A 14,486-nucleotide genomic window follows, 5' to 3' on the forward strand; every position below is an offset into this window, starting at 1 on the left:
TGGATGTGGATAATTGTAAATGAGTCAGTTTCATCATTAAATTAAGGCCTGGGTCCTTTTCTTACATGCATGTCTTTAGCAGTTGGCTTCTGTATTAGAAAGTAATGAAGCTGTTCTGTCTTTAAGAGAGTTCTTCATTTAGTGCAGCCTCCTCTCATTCCCTCTGGCCTCCCAGAAATCCCTAGGAAATCTGATGCTGTGCAGCCTTCCTTGCAGTTTGGGGGCCTGCACGTAGGAGGGACGCTTTTGGAGACAGAGGGAAATTGAAGTCTAAACTTGAAATTGAAGCTGAAACTTGTCTGATGGGTTGGGCCCATCTGAGTGGTGGGGAGGGGTAGAGGGCTCTGGGGCTGCAGGGTGTGAGTGATGGCTCATATTTCCAGCTCATTTGGGAATGGGAATATCTGGGGTGAGTACATTTCCCTGATATCTAGAGTTCCTGAGCTTTAGCACTAACACTGATTTTAACTATCGAGCCTGGAAATCTTTCTCTCCCATATTACGTACATCATAGTCTGACGTCAGGATACTCCTGACATCAGTGAAATTTTTTGTCAGTTTTTGTCAAATTTTGACTTCGAGTCAGGGCTATGTGTCAGATTTTGCAATAAGGGGCTGTAGGGTGAGGGGACTCTTGTGGGAGTGAGCTTTGCACTAAGTGGCTTCAGCCATGCTTTTATTGATCCCTTGACTGCTGTTTGGAGTTCTTCCCTCTCTTCAATGACATCACTGGTGGTTTCTCCTGTTTGCCTTCAGTGAGCTTTCCAATTTACTCCAGACTCCCCTGCTGCAAGAAATCAGACCATCCGGCTTGTTAGAGGTGAGAAGCGGGTGTTAATGCAAGCCTGAGGGCGGGAAGGGGTTCTGGGATTTGTGGACCTCTTTTTCCTTACTGTCCCTGGCCTTCTGCAGCTCTGACCAGTCACCCAATGGAAGCAGATCGGCTGACTGTCTGAGATGCTCAGATGCCTTGACAGCCAGGTTGGGTGCTTGAACATTTGTGGAAAGGCCATTTATAGAGGCGTCGTCCCTTCTGAGGAGGCTGTGTCCTTAACTCTGGTGAGGTTGACTTCTGATCCTTCCTGGGGGAATTCCTCCATCCTTAATCTGTAGTCGTGTCTTGTCTGGAACCATAAATCTTCATTTTTTGGAGCAGGATTTGGCCTTGACCGTGAGCTAAGCAATACAGCTTGGGGTCAGATTGTCAGGATGACCATAGAGCTGTGAGTTGGGATTCCACAGCACCTAAGGACACTCCTAGAGAGTGTTGTAGAACAAGTCCCTGGCCTGCTGCTGGCTGGTTCTTGGTTGGATGTGTGGGGTTTGAGTGTGAAGAAAAATGATCCAAATCCAAACAGCCTCCCAGATTATGACCACATGGGGCCTGAGGCTGTGAACTTGAGTCATGGGGTCATGGGGAGGAGGAAGAAGGGCAGGCAGGATGATGTCACTGCCCATGAGCTTATCCTCTGAGTGGGTGGCCACTTCTCATTGCTGTCCTCTTTCCGCACCCCAGGGCAGGAGTGCCAGGGAGGTCCACTAGCAGAAGGGGAAGGCATAGCCTGAGCCTGCGGGAAGTAGGAGGGTGGGAACTGGTTGATGTGATCCGTGAGAAATTTCCTTTGGTCTCAGATGCATGAAACATCTGGGACAGGGCCCCGTGTGTTTTTCTGCACCCCCTGGCTGCCACACCCCAGTTTTGCCACCCCTGCAGTATGAGGTTCCAGCTAGGAACGAGTTTCCAGGTTTTGGGGGTGGGGTTGTGCCGGATGCTTCATAGACATTTAATCATGTCAGTCCTCCGAAGTGGAGTGTCATTAGCTCCATGGTATAGAGGGGGAAGCCAGAGCCCAGAAAGGGGAAGTCATGTGCCCAAAGACACATGCAGAGGCATGTGCTGGAGCTGGGATGCTGTCTGTCTTTCTGCCACTCTGGAGGCAGGCATGGGCTTCACCCCTCGTTCTGGAGTCTGGCAAGACGGGCCCCGCAGCAAGGCAGGGAGAACTCATCTGGAGAGCTGGGGAGAGGGCAGGCCTGACCTAAGTATCCCAGTCCAAGCCATCCGTGAGAGTGCTTGCTTTTCCAGAGCCCTGGTCTTCAGCATATGGGTGCCTCCGGAGTCCCTCCTTGACCCTCCAGGTCTGAGCCGCGCTCCCAGCCTGTTGCCCCCACTCTCCCTCTCATTCTGTTTGTGGTCCAGAGAATGGATGCCTCCTCCACACCCCTAATTCCTTTGGGTATTTGGCCTTCTTGAGGCATGCAGAGAGTATGTCACAGGGAAACCTGCTAGGAGTGGGGAATGAGAAGCATTTTTTCCAGAGCCCTGGAGTAGGAAAAGATAGTACCTCTGAGAAGCAGGGCTCCCAAGTCACCCTAAAGTCAACGTGGGCTCCCAGGAACCGGGGCTTCCCCGGGGAGATACTGGAATGTGTGCTGGGGGGGTGTATAGCCCGACAGAGGAGCTCTTGGCTGGGGGGGTGACACTCAGTGCAGGGGCGCTCAGGAGGCCTTGTCCCCATGACTACGGCAATAATAACTGCAGGAATAATTGTTACCGCTGTTTGTGGGTGCTAAGTGCTTTCCCAAGTCCTTTCTGCATATGGTCTTATTCTCATGGCAACCCTTATGGGGTAGGGGTTGTTACTGCGTTTTAGAGGTGGGGAATCAAGTCTCAAAGAGGTTAAGTCATTTATACTTGGTCATGTGTCTAGCAAAACTTTTGAGTCAGAATTTGAACCCAGGGCTGCCTGCTCCTGAACCTAAGCTATACCCCGGGGCAGGCAAGGTGGCTTAATGATTCCACTTAAGAACACAAAAGGCCCAAACTGACTCAGATTATCAGGAAAAGGGAAGGTCAAGGGGGGTGGGGGGGGGCTATTCCCAGCTGTCCTATAATCATCCTAGGAGCGTAATTTATAGTCCCTATTTTATAAATGAGCAAACTGAGGGTCAGAGAAGATGTTTTCCCAAAGTCTCATGACTAGGAAGTAGCAGAGTCTGGATTTGAAACTGTATCTCCTACACCAAAGTCATCTCCTTAAACACCAGGGCTCACTTCTTCCACGAAGCCTCTTGTGATAACACCAGCACAGGATGGTTGTGGGACCTTCCTTTGAGAGCTGAGGAGCCAAAGACCCAGAGAGGTTTGCCCTAGGGAACCTAGCAAGTGAGGGATGGAGCCTGGTCTGAAATCTATAAAAGTCTCCCAAGTTGCTGTTTTCCTTTTTGTTAATTGCAAAGGAATTACATGCTCTTTGTCAAAGTCACAGAAGTGTATCAACTAAGAAGTAGGAGTAGATGCTTGCCCTCATTCCCACATCCTGGGGTTGGGTTCACTATCCAGAGGAGAAGAAAACTGTGTAATGAATAACAGGGACTCCCCTGGAGTGGCCGATCTCTGCCTGGCTTTTCTGCCAAGGTGACTCTCAGGATAAAGAGGTGTTCCCCATGTCATCCAGGAAGAAGGAACTGGGTTTGCAAAAACCCATGAGAAGAGGATCCCCTTTTGTAGGACCTAGAAGAGGTCCCTGTGGGGATGGGCAAATAGAAGGAAGTGAGGCTGGGGAGGTGGGCAAGGCCAGAGCAGGCAGGGCTCTTTGGGCCATGGAGGAGCTGATTAAAAATTGGAAGTGATGGCCTGATGCAGTTTAGGTTTTTATAGCAGTTATTCTGGTTGCTGTGTAGAGTCAAGGCTGGGGTATAGAACCGGGTGGGTTGACGAGAGGGAAAGTAGAGAGACCAGTGAAGAAGCTTTTGTGGTCAGCCAGGCAAGATGATGAGGACTTGGCAGGGCGGAGAGAGCAGCACAAGTGGAGAGAAATAGGGTGAAGCTGTATCAGGCGTCGGCAGACTTTTTCTGCAAAGGGCCAGAAAGTAAATATTTCAGGCTTTGCGCCGATTGCAAGGGCTCGGTTCTGCCATCGTCTGCAAAAGCAGTCGCAGAAAATACGGAAGGGAAATGTGGCTACGTTCCAACGAAACTTTATTTACAGACACTGAGATTTGAATTTCATGCAATTCCTGTGTCTCATGAAATATTCTTCTTTTGATTTCCAACCGTTTAAAAAAGTAAACCCTTTCTTAACTGGTGCGCTGAACAAAAGCGGGCCGCAGGCTGGATTCGGGCTATAGTTTGCCGAGCCCGAAAATATATTTTGGGGTCAGGAATGGTTGTTCTTGGTGTGATGCATTGTAGAGGCGAGAGAAACTTGGGTTTCTGGCTTGAGTGGAGGGTAGAGAGCAGTGCCCTTCCCGAGCGGGAAGAGCGAGGGAGGAACAGGTTTGAGGGGAGATCAAGAGTTTGAAGAGGGCCATGTTAAGAGGGAGATGCCTATGAATCACTGGCAAAGAGATCTTTAGGGGACAGTTGGAGCTCAGATGAGAGGTGTGGGCTTGGGGAAGAAAATCTAGGAGTTGCCAGCATATAAACGATATTTAAAGCCATGGGAGTGGATGAAATCATCTAGGAAAAAATAGTAGAGAGACTTGAGGAGAAGGCTTGGGGGCCAACCCCAAGAGGTTCAGTGCTGGAGGAGGAAGGCTGTGCACTGGACTACAGGTGATGCTGAGATGGAGAGAGAGGTAGGGGACCAGACCTGGGGCCATGGGGCCATCTGTTAATACAGAAATGAGGTCATACAGTTGACAGTGTACTTGACTTACGTGACATATGGCATGGACTTATATCCACATTAGTACACGTTCTTTTAAAAAGCTGTATGCTATTCCATTACATAGAGGCGTCGTCATTAACATACCAGGTCCCTACTGGTTCCCATTTTTGCTGCTAGCTGGGTGTCTTGGAGACTGGAGCTAGTGTGTCCATAAACCCGTTCCTACAAACTACAGCCCATGGGCCAAACCTTCTGCCGCTTGTTTTTGTATAGCCCACAGCTAAGAATGGTTTTTACGCCTGTCATGGTTGAAAAAAAAATCATGCGATTCATGAAAATTACATGCAATTCAAATCTGAGTGTCCATAAATAAAGTTGTGGTTGGAACACGGCTCTGCTCATTCATTTATACATTGTCTATGACTGTCTCCCTGCTACAATGGTAGGGTTGAGTAGTTGTGACAGATATCAGATGGCCTGCAAAGTCTAAAATATTTACTATCTGGACCTTTACAGAAAGAGTCTCTAACGCTCACGCCAGCAGAACAGCCCTGGGAAGTCTGACTGGGTATGGTTTGGCTCATAGGCCCATTCTGGAGCCAATCCCCGAGGGTTCTCTGATGAGTTAGGTCCGGTCACCTGCTGAGGCCCGAGGCAGGCGGTCAGCCCCACCAGCATCACATGGACTGGGTTCCCTGCAGGACCAGGGAGCCCTGTCATCAGAAGGAATCAGTGTAGAACAAGAGAGGCACTCTAGAATAAAGGACATGGAGGAAAGTTGCTAAGAGTATCAAGACTGACTGCTGAAGGCAGAGAAGGTCTGCTCAGCATCTGTTGTCTTCCTTGTCAAAGAAAGAAGTTGCAGAGGCTGTTAAGAAGGAAAGTTCAGGCCAGGTAGGGAGGTGATAATCTGCTTTCAGTGGATTTGTCTTCTGGCCCCTGGGATCGTCCTGGTGTGGGGTGAACTTGGAGATAAGATATCTGAGAAGCTGTCAGGGGTATTTCAGGACAACTGGGGTAGATGGCGGGGGTGGGGTCGTAGCCCTCCACGGGCTCCCACTGTGTATAGAATCCATCCTTAAGCAACCCCTGACCACCTCCCGTGCCCCATCTCCCGACAGCCACTCCCCAGAGGCCCTCTCTTCTCAGAGTATGCCGTGGGGGCCCACTCCTCCAGGGAACTGCTTGACCCTCCATGCCCATAATACTTTATCATGTTTGTTGTGTGAGTGGATAAATGAATGCTGGTAGACTTGAGATGAGCAAATAACTGCTTTTACGGGGAAGAAGGCAGATTGTGAGAACAACAGATTGGTGATCGAGTCCTTAATCCCTGACAAAATCCTGGAACCAGTTATTAATGGAGCACTTGAAGAGGAGTCCATTTTCCTCAGAGGAGCCTTTTTTTTCCTGGTTCTTCCCCATTTGACTGGTGCTCCGCCAGAAGCAGGGATAAGACCTGTGATGGGCAGTTGACTGGCAGCACGAAGAGGGAGATTCCTAATCCCAGAGCCCTGAACAGTGGATGGGCATTGATCCAGGGGCAGAACCAAGGGCTGTGAGGTCTTCTTACTCCTGTCCTCTTCCTGAGGACTTTGATGACACAAGAAACAAAGCGGCGAGGAGAGAGCAACCGTTCTGGGTGACATTCATTTCTCTTTTTTTCACCGACCACAAAATTATCGAGCACCTTCTAGGTGCCAGGAAGTGTCACAACAGTGCTACAAAAAGATCATGACATGGTCCCACAACACTGTGCCCGCACCTCACCCCACTGAACCGCGCATTTCAGATGGTTGAAAGGGTAAACCTCACACGCCATGTGTTTTGCCACGATTGAAAAGGAAAGATTGTGGCAGTTGGGGTGACGGAGTTGGCTTAAGTGGATGAAATATAACAGTGACGCAGATGAACTATCCCATAAAATTCCAGCCCTTCCCCAGGTCCGTCAGAAGAGGATGGCAGAGGTGACGATCCGCAGCAATGCGAGTAAATGGCTCCCAGTCTTTCGCCACAGATTTGATAGTCTATTATTTTGGGTTATTTTGGTGAACAAAGGGGCATGGCTGCCCAGGGTGGCCCCGTCAAGGGAGAAGATCTAAAACGTGCAGGGAGGGGGCAGACTTGTAGTACAAGGTCGAAGGAGGACTGACCGGGGCGGTACGGGAGACAGATTTGGGCTCAGGACAAGGCAGAGCTTTCCCCAGTGACGGCCACCCCAAACAGCGGATTTCTTCGGGAGGCTGTGGGTATCCATCACTGGAGGGAGCAAACGGGTCGTGAGGGTGGCCTGAGAGAGCTTCCCTATTCTGAGACTTGACCATTAACCTCTGCAGATTCTCCAGAATTTGCTGGGGGACCTCTCCTCATTCCACAATCTCCCTCAACAATCCCAACTTTGGCTCCCATCGCTCCCAATGCATGGGTAGCTCCCCGTGCTGTTCTGAGCTCCAGCTCCGTGTGTCCAGGAGTCCATGTGGCATTTGGCATGGATGCTCTGTAGCTCAAGCCCAGTAGGAATTGTTCTTCCTCCTACACGTGCTTCATTTCCAGGTCTCCCCATCGTATGATGTGTGCCCCCAAGTGCCCACTTGTTCAGGCCTTCAGGACATCCTTGACTTTCTCGGCCCCTCCCTCCCATACAGACAAAACAATCCCCAAGCCAGGTCACACCTACCCTGAGCCCGGCCCCGGCATCACCAAGTGACTCAGGAGATAGCGTCCAGTTTGTATTTTGAAACACCTATTTTAGATGTGGTTTCCTTTCGCTCTCCGAGCAGTGGCAATTTTCATGGGGTGGGAAGAGCGGGAGAGAGAAGGAGGGAAAGGAGGAGAGGGATGGCTCCCTAAATTAGTCACTTCAGATGCTGTCAGAAAGACCCAAAATAACAGTGACGCTAGAGTAGATGTTTATTCTCACCCATGTGACAGGCCGGGTCCGTCCAGGGCTGATACTGCAGCCCGTCCGAGGGCCTTGGGTCTTGCTGTTCTGAAGTCCCCAGAGTGTTGCCTTTGGCAGCATGGTCTCAGATGGTCACCACAGCTGTGTTCCAGCTAGTGGGAAAGGGGAGGAGACAAGAGAGGGTGTGCTCTCTCTCTTTAAGGGTCTGACCCAGACGTTGTACACATCAGTTCCTCTCACATCCTATTAGCCAGAAGATGGTCACCCAGACACACCTTTCCCCCCGCAAGGCAGGCTGGGATCTGTAGTCTTCAGCTGAGTGGCCATGTGCCCAACTAAAAATTCTACAGAAGAGGAGAACAGATATGAGGGGGAAATGAGTGGTTTCTGCCACAGTCATTTTGTACATTTTAGCGTGACCTGCATGGCAGCTAATTGGCTCGACCTCAAGGATATAGTACATGAAGATTTAACATACTAATATTGTTCCGCTAGGATCCAGCCAAGCATTTCTTTTATACATGGGCATATGGAGTTTAGAGAGGAGAAGTCACCTGTTAAAAATTGCGCAGCAGTGTCAGAGCTGGGACCAGAACCCTAAGATCAAAGGGATCTGGTTGAGAGGCACTCAGGCAGTGCCAGGAGGACAGGTGTCTTGGGCATGGCGAGAAGCCACCCTGCCCAGCCTGTCTACCTGGGATGCTGCTCATCATTTTTCTGGACTCACCTTTAGGGTTATTATGTCTCTGAGGTACCTGCAAGTAGCCCTCACTGTATCTTAAATAATGTACTGTATTGAAGTGCAGTGAATCACAGGCACTCCTCGACTGGAATGCAGGCTCCTTGAGGACAGACACATAGCTTAGTCATCTCTGGCCCCAGTGCCTGCCTACCAGGTACTCAGTGAATAGTTAAATGCACTACTGAATACACAAACAAATGTATATTCAAGGAGTCTTTCAGTTGCAGATAATAGAAACTTAGCTCAAACTAGCTTGAAGAAAAAAAAAAAAGGATTGACTCAAGTATCTGGACAGTCTAGGTGTGCACTTGTTTCAGGCACAGCTTGGTCCAGGTGCTTAACTGCTGTTTGCAGAAGCTCTGTCTCTGTGCTATACTGGTTAGCAGAGATCGACACTAGTTATGTGGTTTGACCCTTCTTGCCCTCTCAGTGGGAAGCACTGTCTAAGCGGGCCCTGCAGGGATTGGGAGGGGGCAGGGGGTTAAGAGATATGGGGTGGTTATGGTGGGGGCAAGGAATTCCTCTTGAGCCAAGAGCTCTCTACCAAGAGCCCAGTCTCAGCCTTTGTTTATTGGTTTGGGCTTAATGGAGGCACATCTTGGGTCCTCTCTTGGGAGCTTCCCTGTGACTGCACCTCTGCTGGGGTTGAATGAACTTGCTGCACCTTCAGGCCAAGCGTGGCCTGGGCCCCTCAGTCCTGCTTCCCGGGGGAAAGCCAAAGCACTGTGTGTTCTTTCTTGGCAGGACTCTTTGGAGTTCCCACATTTGGCTGAGACTGGGATGAAGGAAGAGGAGGAGGGAGGGCTGGCTGGTGACTCACTAGGAGGGGTGGTACATGCTGACTCCAGGGCAGGTCCCACCATGGGATGAGAATTCCCCTTTGTAGAGAAGGTGGGCAAGGTGGTGCCAACGCAGCATGAGATCTGTGTGTCTCCAAGGGCAGCCCATCTGTCCTGAAGAGCAGTGATGGGCTTTCTGTTCCCAGGCCATGCTCGCATTCCCTGAGCAGCACCTTGTCTCTGAGAGTTGTTTCTCCATCCCTCTCTCAGTCGCTGGGGGACCAGCTGTTGGGGTAGGAACCTCTTGGTGCGGTGGAATTCTCAGGTCTTCTTGGTTCTAGGCTGTCAGGTTTTTCCCTAGGGTAAGCCATGACAGTGGGAACTTTGCTGGGTTCAGAGTCTAGGAAGGTAACCACAGGGGGTAAGCTCAACGCCCATCCCTGGAAATCCTCCCATTTTCCCTCTAGAGTGAAAGACAACTTGGCCCTTGTGGAGCCCTGGTAGGTCTGATCAGGAGGGAGATGCTCCCTGACCTCCCCCACATTCATGGAGGTGGCAGGCATTCCCAAAAGACCCTGGTGAGTAAAAGCTTGATATTTGGAGACCTCATAAGAAAAGTCTTGAGTGCCAGCCAGAGGAAAGTGGCTTTACTTCTGTACTAAATGGGGAGCCACGAAAGGTTCTTGAGCATGGGTAAGGATGTGAACAGAATCCTATCTTAGGCGCTGAGAGCAGATGTCGTACAGAGTGGGGTTTGTGGGGGCAGAGTGGAGATAGCAGGGCCCCTCAGGAAGGTCACAGGAGGGTCAGGGTGGGAGTGGCAGGCATAAGCAGCAGTGGGGAGGGTGAGGGAGGTGGCCTGGGAAGAACAGATAGGCCTTGGTTTTCTTCTGGGGGTGAAAGAGTCTTAGAATCTGGAAGTTTCTTAATCCTTAGGTCCTGGTGCTTCCTTGGGGTGGGGGTGGGGGACAGCGCGGAGGCTGCAGCCTGCTAGCTTTTCCTGCGGCCAAGGGGTTGCCCTTGTAGGCAGGATGTGGTGCTCGCCAAGGGTGCCTTTATGAATGGAGCGGGAAGGCTGCTGAGTCAGCAGGCGGCGAGGCTTTGAAGCTGCCAGGTTTGGGCCGGAAGTGTCTGGGGAGGAAGTGGCTGTTCAGGGCTTCCCCGCTGTGGACAGCTGGGGTGGGGGGGGCAGGATGCACCCGGTTTGGCTGAGGGACTCCCTCAGCCCAGCTGCTGGGGGTGGGGAGGTGCTTGGCTGGGACTGGAAAGCCTGTGACCAAAATGATGGTGCTGGCTGGCTGTGGGTGAGGTCTGCTCCTTGGGGGGTGGGTGGGAGGGGGGGCAGAAATCTGTGCCAGGAGGTTGGGAACCCAAACCCTCCCCAGCTTGCTAACTGGCAGCTTACATCATATTAACAAAGGCACCTCACTTCTAGGGGCTTTATTTTTTTCTCTTGCAAAATAGACCAAGTCCATCCGGCTGTCTCCCTGGGGGGTTGTGAGAATGTGAAATCAACTGCGTTCTTGTTGAACAGTGTTGGATAGCCTAAGTCCACACTGGTTACGTGGCTTCATCGGGATATGGTGTGAACAGTGAGGCAGCAGCTGTGGGACAGGGTGAAGGTGGATGCAGCCCACCCAAGTCAGACACTGTGGGGGGCAGCCAGGATCGGGGGCAGGGCTGGGCCCCGGGAGGTCTCACCTGTGGCCACAGACTTACCTCTCACTCAGGCCTGATTCCAGCCTCTGGGGTTCACCCCAGGCCGGGCCTCTTCCATTTCTGATTGGTCTCAGTCACTCGCTAAAAAGTGTCCAATTAGCAAGTGTCCTCTCTCTCGGGCCCCATAGTCTGACACCAGCTGCCTCCAAGAACTCTCCCCTGGAAGTTTCTGCACAAACACTGCTAACTTCCCACGCCCTACACCGACCGCCTCCATGTTCTGTCTCAGTTACTGCCCCACCTGCTCACTGGGCTCAAAACCATGGCCACCCTGACTGCCCCCTTCCTCTCTCCCCATGTCCTCCAGTGCTGTTGTTCTCACCCAGACCTGCTTTATCTCTTCTTTATCCTGCAGATGCTCTCAGTCATCTTTATGGAGCACAGCTCTGACCATATCCTTTCCCCTGTTCCAGAACCTTCAGCGGCTCCCAGTTGCCTTCAGGATAAACTTCAGACCTTTCAGCCTATCTCCACGCCTGGCTCCAGCCTCAGCCCTTACTCTCCCCACCAGCTGTTGTCTGGAGTCAAACTGAGCCAAACTGACCTGCGCACATTCTTGCCCTGGGCTGGCCAACCTTGCCTCTACTTGCCAACTTGCCTCATCTTCTTTGTATTTTGTAACAACATCTTAATTCTGAAAGGGTGGGTCCCAGCTGCCCCCCCTGCCCCGTGTGCCCTGGTCTGTCCTCCCCAGTGACTCAGTTCCCTCCTGCCAGCTAGCATGTCTCAAAAAAAAAAACCCTCAGTGGGGAGCCTTGTAGGGTGTGGGAGGGAGGACCTGCCACTGGGCAACTGCAGCCTTCCCCGAGCTGGGGCGGGGGAGGGGGGCAGTAGGTGAGGGCGGGCCTGGGGAAGACCCTTGGAGACAAAGTCCTCAATTCCTCTCCCTCACACGCAGGGGCAGCCTTCCACCACGGAGAGCCCAGCTGTCAGCTGCCTCTCGGGAAGATGCTGGGTCGCTGGGCCAGCGAGGGTGTGGGCGTGCGTGTGCGTTTGGCCACAGTCCTGGCAGCACTGTGGTTCTGCATCACAGGTGAGGGGAGCAGTGTGGGGCCTGGAAGGGGGGCGCCCATTCCCACCAGGGCTCCTGCCAAGCCTGTCTGTCTCGCAGGGATGGGGAGGGTTTTGGCCAACCTCCTCCCACTGTGCCCTGCCACCTGTCTACCCATTTCCACTGGGATTCCATAGGCAACTTACTCTGCATTTCTTAGCCCGTTTCCTCCTCTGTAAACTGGTCATGTGAGCACTTAATGTGATAATGTGTTTCTTAAACATACAGTGTGCGTGCTCCCTCCTGAGGGCCTTTGCACGTACTGTTCCCTCTGCCTGGAACTTTCCATGCCCACACATTAGCGTGACTTGATCCTTTATTTCGCTCAGGTCTTTGCTCCTACGTCACCCCCTCAGCAAAGTTTTCTTGGCTACCTTGTATAACATAGCACACCACCTCTCCATACCCTCGACCTTACTTCATCATGCTTCTTCCCAACCTTTCCCTCTGCCTGACATGTTGTATGTTTACCTGCTTCTTGTCCGCTCTGCTCAAAGAGCAGGGTCTGTCCCCAGTGCCAGGACTGATGCCAGCCACATAGTAGCTCCTCGATAACCATGTTGGATACATGATGTAACTCTTCCCACATAGCTCTTGGCACAGAGTCAGCATTCAATAATGGCATTATTTTTAATGATAATATCCTCATATTTTAAATTCTTATCAGTCCCTGGCAAAGGGAGAGACTGCCTTCTTCTGCCATAGGGGAAGACAAAGCTGAGTGTCTGGTGCCACCTGCTGGTCATAAAGAGGAAGCAACTCTCTAGTCACTGCAGCTCTGATTTCTCTAGAGAAAGGGCTTTTGTCTGGTTTCATTCCTAAATGCCCCCTACGAGGGGCACCAGTTGGAGAGCTGGCCTGGGGCATCTGCTGTTGCAGTGAGAGATCCAGGGCCAGCATAAGACCTTTAGAGACCTCTACACACTGCAAAGATCATGATAACCTTCTCCCTGTGTGTAATTCGCAATAAAAATATTATTTTTCTAAATGCAAGAAACTTTTGATGGCTGCTATATCCAGTCAGCTTTGTGTCAAGACTGTTTGATTTTTACACTGAGTGTGCCTGCTTTGCTGGTGCCCAAAGCACACACTTACCCAAGAACGGCAGTGCCAGAGAGCGTGCCTCCCCAGAGGAAGCGCTTGGGGACCCCTGCCTAACTTCCCAGGGCTCTAAAAGAAGAGCTGGAAGGGAGGCAGAGGTGACTGGGTGAGGAGGCTTGCCAATCCACAGGATAAAGGGCAGGGGACGAACAGGGGAATCTGCCCCCGGGGGCTTTTCTCTGGCTATGCCCTCGCCTTGCCTCTGGGGATGAGTTGACGCTAGGCTTCTGGGATTCCTGCTCCTGTGTTCCCCTCACCTCCCATTCATCAGCAGGTCCTGTTGGTTCTCCCTTATCAACAAACCTTGAATCTGTCCCATGCTCTCCAATACCACTGCCACCCTCTGGAGCTAAGCCAACGTCATTTCTTACAAAGACCACTGAAATAGTCCTTAATCGGTTCTCCACAGAGAAGCCGGAGTGAGTTGTAAGCATTGTTAGCCAGATTATGCGGGATCACACCCGCCCACACCCCCCCCCCCCCCCCGCCGTGACTTCCCCTTTTATGTAGCAAACCTAAAATCTTTACTGGTCTTACAAAGCCCTCCCATCCAGACTCTCTGGCCACATTGGACAGCTACCTGATATTTTCACTTAGGGAACTGAATCTTGCCTCAGGGCCTTCCCACCTGCTGTTCCCTCTGCCTGGAACACTCTTACACTAGCTTTTTTGTGTGTCAGGCTCTTTTTCATTCCGTTTAAATCTCAACTTAATATCCTTTTAGTGAGAATGTGCCTCACCACCCCACTGAAAGGTGTGAGCATTCTTTCTTTTGGGTATAAACGCGAATCACGTTCATTTAGGAAAAGAAAAAAGAAAAAGCACTCGTGATCCTTTCTCATTCAGAGAAAACCACTATTAACATTTGGTATATACCTTTTCAGACTCCCCTTTCTGATTAGTAAAGATAACATATACTTGGGGCGCCTGGGTGGCTCAGTCATTAAGCGTCTGCCTTCGGCTCAGGTCATGATCCCAGGGTCCTGGGATCGAGCCCCACATCGGGCTCCCTGCTCATGGGAAGCCTGCTTCTCCCTCTCCCACTCCCCCTGCTTATGTTCCTTCTTTCGCTGTGTCTCTCTCTGTCAAATAAATAAATAAAATCTTAAAAAAAAAAGATAACATATACTTATGTAAAAATACAACTAGCACAGACAGGTGTAAAATACCTGTCAAATTTTTGAAAAGCTACCACCTCTAATCCTTTGACTTATTTATATCTTTCATACCCCTAATCCCACGCTAATGCGAATTTGTGTCTTAGTTTGTCCCTCGCTCCCATTAAAAGGTAAGCTCTGTAAGGGTGTGACCTTGGTCTTCTTCTCTGTTGCATTCCTAACTCTTACGCTCAACAAATAGTAGGTGCTTACTATAGTCTTGTTGACTGGATGAGGATCACAGGTAATAAACTTTACTTTGGGTCTCAGGCTTTAAAGGAGGAGGGGTGGACGGGCTTGGAATTAACCCGGAAGGGGAGGAAGACTAGGGAGGCTCCCAGTGGCCCCACCCCTCCTCACTGCCGCACCCCACCGCCCCCAGGTGCCGTGGAGGTCCAGGTCCCCGAGGACCCCGTGGTGGC

The sequence above is a fragment of the Neomonachus schauinslandi genome, chromosome 9 (genome assembly GCF_002201575.2).
Source record: "Neomonachus schauinslandi chromosome 9, ASM220157v2, whole genome shotgun sequence".
NCBI classification, from domain to species: domain Eukaryota; kingdom Metazoa; phylum Chordata; class Mammalia; order Carnivora; family Phocidae; genus Neomonachus; species Neomonachus schauinslandi.